Genomic DNA, 6,000 nt, shown 5'->3' with positions numbered 1-6,000 from the left:
ATGCATTGCGTTTCCTTCTTCGAAGATTCAGAACGGCCGTCAAAACGTCTGCTATGTCAAAATATATTTGCAAATTAGTGGGAATGCAGCCTATTAGACTGATGATAATAGTCATTAAAGGAAAATAATGCTAGGAAAAAGAACAAAAACTCACTGCTACTTGTATGGAAAGCCTCTTCACACGCTTCAATGCTGTTGACTGGCCGCGCTCTTATCGTTATTGTAAACTTGTGTCAAAGGCGCAGTTGTTTGTAGCAAATAGCAAGCCCGTGGCACTCTAGGTAACAGCCAGCGAGTGTACTGACACCTAGCGATTAGAAAATATACACGCACCATATTCTCTCTGAAGCAAGATTCTTCCGAAATAAATAGGAGCGTTTCGTTTTCAGCCTTTTCTCCAAGGCTTCGAACCTGAGAGCTCATGCTTTCAAAGAAGGTCCCAGTTTCAATTCACTCGAACATCCAGAGCACATCAAGGACACGCGCCGTGCACAAAAAGAGTAGGCCGAAGGACTGGGTGAGGAGAGGTGGTGACATGGAGCTCAATTTCAATGGCACCCAGAAAACCTTGCCGTGACCCGGATTCTCTGCGGCCACAACGCAGAGTACTAACCACTATACGATCACGGCAAGCTACCGGTCTACCCGACGTGTCCCTTACTACAAAGGGGCCTTGTCATCTTTAGCTTGCAGACAAAACTGTTTCTTACCAACATTACTCTATTCAAGGGTAATCCTGTAACAGTGACTTTTTCTCCTTTTATAAAGTTTAAGCTAGGCCTCCAGAAGGTTACAAACTAAAGCAGACGCATGCTTTCAACGTAGTCGGCAGGATTCGAACCTGCGCGGGGAGACCCCAATGGATTTCTAGTCCATCGCAATAACCACTCGGCCACGACTACAAGCTTGCTGAAAGGGGCATGTCGTTTGCTTTGGTGCCTTGCAGCGTCGCTGCCCGAGGCCAGTGTAGATCAGCAAGAACTCAACAACAAAACGTACAGCTCCACAAAAAGAGGCTTGTTCGCCTAAACCGGGACTTGAACCCTGGACCCTCAGATTAAAAGTCTGATGCTTTACCGACTGAGCTATCCAGGCTCTTGCTCGAGAAGCGTGCGTACTGCGTGGGAACGCACAGCAAAATGAATCATATTGGCGCAGAAAAAAGCGTGTCCTCCAATGCATTGCGTTTCCTTCTTCGAAGATTCAGAACGGCCGTCAAAACGTCTGCTATGTCAAAATATATTTGCAAATTAGTGAGAATGCAGCCTATTAGACTGATGATAATAGTCATTAAAGGAAAATAATGCTAGGAAAAAGAACAAAAACTCACTGCTACTTGTCTGGAAAGCCTCTTCACACGCTTCAATGCTGTTGACTTGCCGCGCTCTTATCGTTATTGTAAACGTGTGTCAAAGGCGCAGTTGTTTGTAGCAAATAGCAAGCCCGCGGCACTCTAGGTAACAGCCAGCGAGTGTACTGACACCTAGCGATTAGAAAATATACACGCACCATATTCTCTCTGAAGCAAGATTCTTCCGAAATAAATAGGAGTGTTTCGTTTTCAGCCTTTTCTCTAAGGGTTCGAACCTGAGAGCTCATGCTTTCAAAGAAGGTCCCAGTTTCAATTCACTCGAACATCCAGAGCACATCAAGGGCACGCGCCGTGCACAAAAAGAGTAGGCCGAAGGACGGGGTGAGGAGAGGTGGTGACATGGAGCGCAATTTCAATGGCACCCAGAAAACCTTGCCGTGACCCGGATTCGCTGCGGCCACAACGCAGAGTACTAACCACTATACGATCACGGCGAGCTACCGGTCTACCCGACGTGTCCCTGACTACAAAGGGGCCTTGTCATCTTTAGCTTGCAGACAAAACTGTTTCTTACCAACATTACTTTATTCAAGGGTAATCCTGTAACAGTGACTTTTTTTCCTTTTATAAAGTTTAAGCTAGGCCTCCAGAAGGTTACAAACTAAAGCAGACGAATGCTGTCAACGTAGTCGGCAGGATTCGAACCTGCGTGGGGAGACCCCAATGGATTTCAAGTCCATCGCCTTAACCACTCAGCCACGACTACAAGCTGTCTGAAAGGGGCATGTCGTTTGCCTTGCTGCCTTGCAGCGTCGCTGCCCGAGGCCAGTGTAGATCAGCAAGAACTCAACAACAAAACGTACCGCTCCACAAAAAGAGGCTCGTTCACCCGAACAGGGACTTGAACCCTGGACCCTCAGATTAAAAGTCTGATGCTTTACCGACTGAGCTATCCGGGCTCTTGCTCGAGAAGCGTGCGTGCTGCGTGCGAACGCACAGCAAAATGAATCGTACTGGCGCAGAAAAAAGAGTGTCCTCCAATGCATTGCGTTTCCTTCTTCGAAGATTCAGAACGGCCGTCAAAACGTCTGCTATGTCAAAATATATTTGCAAATTAGTTGGAATGCAGCCTATTAGACTGATGATAATAGTCATTAAAGGAAAATAATGCTAGGAAAAAGAACAAAAACTCACTGCTACTTGTCTGGAAAGCCTCTTCACACGCTTCAATGCTGTTGACTTGCCGCGCTCTTATCGTTATTGTAAACTTGTGTCAAAGGCGCAGTTGTTTGTAGCAAATAGCAAGCCCGCGGCACTCTAGGTAACAGCCAGCGAGTGTACTGACACCTAGCGATTAGAAAATATACACGCACCATATTCTCTCTGAAGCAAGATTCTTCCGAAATAAATAGGAGTGTTTCGTTTTCAGCCTTTTCTCTAAGGGTTCGAACCTGAGAGCTCATGCTTTCAAAGAAGGTCCCAGTTTCAATTCACTCGAACATCCAGAGCACATCAAGGGCATGCGCCGTGCACAAAATGAGTAGGCCGAAGGACGGGGTGAGGAGAGGTGGTGACATGGAGCTCAATTTCAATGGCACCCAGAAAACCTTGCCGTGACCCGGATTCGCTGCGGCCACAACGCAGAGTACTAACCACTATACGATCATGGCGAGCTACCGGTCTACCCGACGTGTCCCTGACTACAAAGGGGCCTTGTCATCTTTAGCTTGCATACAAAACTGTTTCTTACCAACATTACTTTATTCAAGGGTAATCCTGTAACAGTGACTTTTTTTCCTTTTATAAAGTTTAAGCTAGGCCTCCAGAAGGTTACAAACTAAAGAAGACTGTCAACGTAGTCAACAGGATTCGAACCTGCGCGGGGAGACCCCAATGGATTTCAAGTCCATCGCCTTAACCACTCGGCCACGACTACAAGCTGTCTGAAAGGGGCATGTCGTTTGGCTTGCTGCCTTGCAGCGTCGCTGCCCGAGGCCAGTGTAGATCAGCAAGAACTCAACAACAAAACGTACCGCTCCACAAAAAGAGGCTCTTTCACCCGAACAGGGACTTGAACCCTGGACCCTCAGATTAAAAGTCTGATGCTTTACCGACTGAGCTATCCGGGCTCTTGCTCGAGAAGCGTGCGTGCTGCGTGCGAACGCACAGCAAAATGAATCGTATTGGCGCAGAAAAAAGAGTGTCCTCCAATGCATTGCGTTTCCTTCTTCGAAGTTTCAGAACGGCCGTCAAAACCTCTGGTATGTCAAAATATATTTGCAAATTAGTGAGAATGCAGCCTATTAGACTGATGATAATAGTCATTAAAGGAAAATAATGCTAGGAAAAAGAACAAAAACTCACTGCTACTTGTCTGGAAAGCCTCTTCACACGCTTCAATGCTGTTGACTTGCCGCGCTCTTATCGTTATTGTAAACTTGTGTCAAAGGCGCAGTTGTTTGTAGCAAATAGCAAGCCCGCGGCACTCTAGGTAACAGCCAGCGAGTGTACTGACACGTAGCGATTAGAAAATATACACGCACCATATTCTCTCTGAAACAAGATTCTTCCGAAATAAATAGGAGCGTTTCGTTTTCAGTCTTTTCTCTAGGGGTTCGAACCTGAGAACTCATGCTTTCAAAGAAGGTCCCAGTTTCAATTCACTCGAACATCCAGAGCACATCAAGGACACGCGCCGTGCACAAAAAGAGTAGTTTGAAGGACGGGGTGAGGAGAGGTGGTGACATGGAGCTCAATTTCAATGGCACCCAGAAAACTCACCGGATTCGAACCGGGGTTGCTGCGGCCACAATGCAGAGTACTAACCACTATACGATCACAGCGAGCTACCGGTCTACCCGACATGTCCCAGACTACAAAGGGGCGTTGTCATCTTTAGCTTGTAGACAAAACTGTTTCTTACCAACATAACTCTTTACAAGGGTAATCCTGTAACAGTGACTTTTTTTCCTTTTATAAAGTTTAAGCTAGGCCTCCAGAAGGTTACAAACTAAAGCAGGCGCATGCTGTCAATGCTGGAAAGCATCTTCACATGCTTTTATCGTTACTGTAAACTTGCGTCAAAAGCCATGTTGTTTGGAACAAATAGCAAGCCCACGGCACTCTAGGTAACAGCCAGTGAGTGTACTGACACCTAGCGATTAGAACATATACAGCGTATAATTAATGTTTTATTATTGTTTTGAAGTTATTTTAGTTATTTGAAAATTACTTATGTTGCCTTTGAAATTAAGGCACAAGAGATGTAATTCTAGTATATAATGTGAATATATACATTTATTGTGTGAAATTCTAGGAACTCGCTTTAAGAATAAAATTAAAAGGCAGACACGTGAGTGAACTTTAGCAACTGTGGCCCATCCCAAATCGACAGGAATTTTGACAATTACCGCATGATAGTTACCAAATTTGTAAATGATTCAGCAGCAGTAGAAAAAATAACTATGTTTGCTTTCTCACTATTCTACTCTTTCTTGCTTTTTACAGAGGTTAAAAGTAATAAAGGAGAGATTTCCCCTTTAGACTCTCGGTTTGGAGATAGAATTTCACAGAATCTATCTTTGAGACCGACTGCACCTCATCCTACACATAGTTCCACACTACCCCTGCCTGGAAAAGAGCCCACATTCTTTACAAGTAAGTTAATGGTCTTTATACATATACTATTTCAAATGAAGTGACCGAAAAATGTGTTTGGACATTTGTTTGAATGTTCTTGCCTTTTATTACAAAATATCAACCGAAGTGGCATTTAATTTTGGGTTCATGTGCACAATACATGTTGTTACTCTGCTAGGACACCCATGTGGACTTGAAGATGAAGATGAGCTGATTTAATTCATTATTTAGATGTTAGAAAATCTTTAAAGAAGGAGCTGCATTATGACTGGATGATTATAAATGAGTAAATGAATGAAGTAATACTTAAGTCATGCTGTCAGAACTATACTGACTGAATATGAATTTAACAGAATAAATTAGTGACGGAATAATGTTATTTGACTTGTTAGGTGAGCATTGTTCATGAAATACATTTACCAAAGGGTATGCAAATTGCAGACACATTTTCCCTCAGGTGACCGCATATACATTATTATTCAAATATTTGTATCATTTAAATTGCATGTATATTGTCATGTAATCGTATTGTTATCGTGTTGAATGGATTGTGACGATAAGAAACAGTACACCTAACAAGTCAAAGAACATTATTCCGTCACTAATTTATTCTGTTAAATATATGCTTAAAATATATGTTAACAGTGCAGTAAGATGTAATGTGCAGTAGTATGGAGGACCAAACCTGCAATTAAAAATGAATCAATAAATGAATTAATAAATAGATAGATAAATAAATGTGATAATAGGAAAATAAATAAAGGAATAAAAGACTTGATAAAATAAACATGATTCATTTTAATCAAATGTATTTTTGTATATTTTTCCCCTAATTTATAATTTTTTGCTTTTATATTTTAATGTATTTGTATTATTTTTAATTGTATTTATTTATTATTTTATTTATTTGTTTGTTCCATTTATTCTTATATTTATTTATGCATTCATTTATTTGTTTATTTATTTATTCCAATATGTATTTATTTCCAGATTTATTTATTTTAATCTTTATTTATTTTTAATTTTCTTTCTTTAGTTTTATATCTATT

General features: G+C 41.8%; 6 non-coding genes across 6 annotated transcripts; all 6 read right to left on the bottom strand.

The window, feature by feature from the left end:
• Nucleotides 1-820: 820 nt before the first annotated feature.
• trnas-aga (transfer RNA serine (anticodon AGA)) lies at nt 821-902 on the bottom strand. The gene has a single exon. It is a non-coding gene; the product is annotated as a tRNA-Ser (tRNA).
• Nucleotides 903-1,022: 120 nt separating this feature from the next.
• trnak-uuu (transfer RNA lysine (anticodon UUU)) lies at nt 1,023-1,095 on the bottom strand. Its single transcript has one exon. It is a non-coding gene; the product is annotated as a tRNA-Lys (tRNA).
• Nucleotides 1,096-1,996: 901 nt separating this feature from the next.
• On the bottom strand, nt 1,997-2,078 carry trnas-uga (transfer RNA serine (anticodon UGA)). Its single transcript has one exon. It is a non-coding gene; the product is annotated as a tRNA-Ser (tRNA).
• Nucleotides 2,079-2,198: 120 nt separating this feature from the next.
• On the bottom strand, nt 2,199-2,271 carry trnak-uuu (transfer RNA lysine (anticodon UUU)). The gene has a single exon. It is a non-coding gene; the product is annotated as a tRNA-Lys (tRNA).
• An 895-nt stretch (nt 2,272-3,166) lies between these two features.
• On the bottom strand, nt 3,167-3,248 carry trnas-uga (transfer RNA serine (anticodon UGA)). The gene has a single exon. It is a non-coding gene; the product is annotated as a tRNA-Ser (tRNA).
• Nucleotides 3,249-3,368: 120 nt separating this feature from the next.
• Nucleotides 3,369-3,441, bottom strand: trnak-uuu (transfer RNA lysine (anticodon UUU)). Its single transcript has one exon. It is a non-coding gene; the product is annotated as a tRNA-Lys (tRNA).
• Between the last annotated feature and the right edge of the window lie 2,559 nt (nt 3,442-6,000).

Source organism: Siphateles boraxobius, unplaced genomic scaffold (genome assembly GCF_051911475.1).
Source record: "Siphateles boraxobius isolate OS27281-9 unplaced genomic scaffold, OSU_SipBor_1 51, whole genome shotgun sequence".
Classification (NCBI taxonomy): domain Eukaryota; kingdom Metazoa; phylum Chordata; class Actinopteri; order Cypriniformes; family Leuciscidae; genus Siphateles; species Siphateles boraxobius.
This window is presented reverse-complemented; position numbering and strand designations above follow the sequence as displayed.